We start from the raw sequence: 2,021 nt of genomic DNA, 5'->3' as shown, positions 1-2,021 counted from the left end.
CCTGTGGTTTTCTGAACAAAAGAGATCTGTCAGTGTTCCTGGGTCATTGTCCCAGTGTTTTTCAGTTTTGGACTTTGTCACTGTTTCCTGTTTTATTATGTTAGCTCCGACCTGTGTGCGTTATCTTTTGTTCCACTTCCTGTGTTATTACTTAGATTTAGTTCAGCTGTGTGTATCACCTTTGTTACGTCCCTCTGCAGCCTCTAATCTTCTCAGTGTGTTCAGCTGGTGCTAGAAAAGGCCCTAATGCTTTATTCATCTGGTTCCTGAATGTAAAGGAGGACTATTCATGGGCAAGGCTTCATTATATTCCTTTGCTGTTGTCACTGCAGTTGTGTGACGTCACAGTTATGTCAAACAACCACCAGAATCAAATCAAATCAAAATGTTTTTTAAATGTTTTTGTAATTTAATTCTCAAATCATCCTTTAATCTGAGTGTTCGACATTCACACATAAGAATAAAGTTTCATTCAGGCGATTGAGATTTGTCACAGCAGGAAACATTTATAGGTCAGTTTGTGTTTATTCTCTGTGTGAATCTTCATATATCACAGTCACGTTACACACGGTTGAGAGCACCCAAGCCACTGCTGCTCCAGCACTGCCAAACACTAAAGTGGCAGCCCATGACAGACCTGATGCACCTAAAGTGAAATCACATTACACACCATTAGCTGTTTGTTATACTTGTTCAACATGTGCAAAGTTTTAATTCTTCATAAAATAATTTATGATGTACATAAATTATCTTGCTCATCAACCTTTATTTATAGAGACGTGTCCAAGAAGAGCATTTCATATCTTTGACATTTAGATAAACAGCAACAGTCAAAGTGGACTAAAATATTACAATTTCTAATTTTTCTGGCAGTAATCCTGCTCTATAAGAAAACATGTCTATTTGTTTGGTTGCGGATTTTTTTACACACATTTAGAGAGAGAGAGAGAGAGAGAGAGAGAGAGAGAGAGAAAGAGAATATGTAACAAATTATCCGGTTTACCCCAGGACTGCAAGATTGCTATGACAGCTGCTAGAAGTCCACCTCCACCACTGCTGACGGCAGAAATTGACATTAGTTTGGCAGCGATGGAGCCTGCTGCTATTCCAGCTGCAGTGAACCCCAGTGTGGCCAGAATGGCAGGAGTCAGAATCACAACTCCACCAGCTCCTGGATAAAAAAGTTTATATTCATATATTCATATCAAAATTATGCTGTGGTTAATGTGATGGCATACCTGCAAACACAAGGACCGCCTTGCCTGTTAATGAAATACAAAAAGATTTCAAATAAAATCTTTACAATTATAAAAATAATTCATATCCACTGCATAATGTGATAACACTGTTATAAAATACATATATATATATATATATATATATATATACACTCACATATCTCTTCAAAGCTTGTGTCCATGCTTTCAATGATAACACTAAGACACCAAGAGCTCAACTGCAGTCATGGAAAGCTGATCCATGTCTTTTACTTTTTCTTTTTTTCAAGAGTTGACACTCCCATTTCTGAAAGAACAATACACACTAGACAGGGGAGGAGCAGCATGATGGGGTTTTTTTTCCTAAACAGTAACATATTCATCTTATGATTGTGGAAACCACATAAAGAATGAAAGAAACATTTCTTTGCAATGATCCAAATAATCTCATTGCAGTAACAATGGGCTCTGCACAATAACAAATTATGTGTAGTAATAACTTCATTATTATAACAACAAACCTGGGGCAGCACGGTGGCACGCTGGTTAGCAGTGATGCCTCACAGCAAGGTCCTGAGTTCAATTCCACCTTTCTTTCTGTGTGGAGTCTGCAGGTTCTCTCCAGGTATTCTCCCTTCCTCCCACAGTCCAAGAGCTCAACTGCACAGTCCAAACACATGCAGTTAGTGGGGCTAGGTCAGTTGGGAAGTCTGAATTGCCCATATGTGTGAATCTGACTGTGAACGATTGTGTCTACGAGTTAGTGATCCCTGAGACAGACTCAGTACCCTGCCTCTTGCCCTA

The 2,021-nt window shown here is 38.9% G+C and overlaps 1 long non-coding RNA gene across 1 annotated transcript; it reads right to left on the bottom strand.

Moving 5' to 3' along the window:
• Positions 1-1,104: 1,104 nt before the first annotated feature.
• Positions 1,105-1,462, bottom strand: LOC102202575 (uncharacterized). Its single transcript, XR_312555.1, has 3 exons — positions 1,396-1,462; positions 1,239-1,262; positions 1,105-1,171 (listed from the first exon to the last, which is right to left on the bottom strand). It is a non-coding gene; the product is annotated as an uncharacterized LOC102202575 (long non-coding RNA).
• Between the last annotated feature and the right edge of the window lie 559 nt (positions 1,463-2,021).

Source organism: Pundamilia nyererei, unplaced genomic scaffold (genome assembly GCF_000239375.1).
Source record: "Pundamilia nyererei isolate P.nyererei 1_Seehausen unplaced genomic scaffold, PunNye1.0 scaffold01821, whole genome shotgun sequence".
Lineage (NCBI taxonomy): Eukaryota > Metazoa > Chordata > Actinopteri > Cichliformes > Cichlidae > Pundamilia > Pundamilia nyererei.
Note: the sequence above shows the minus strand (reverse complement) of the source record. Positions and strands in the feature narration are given on the sequence as shown.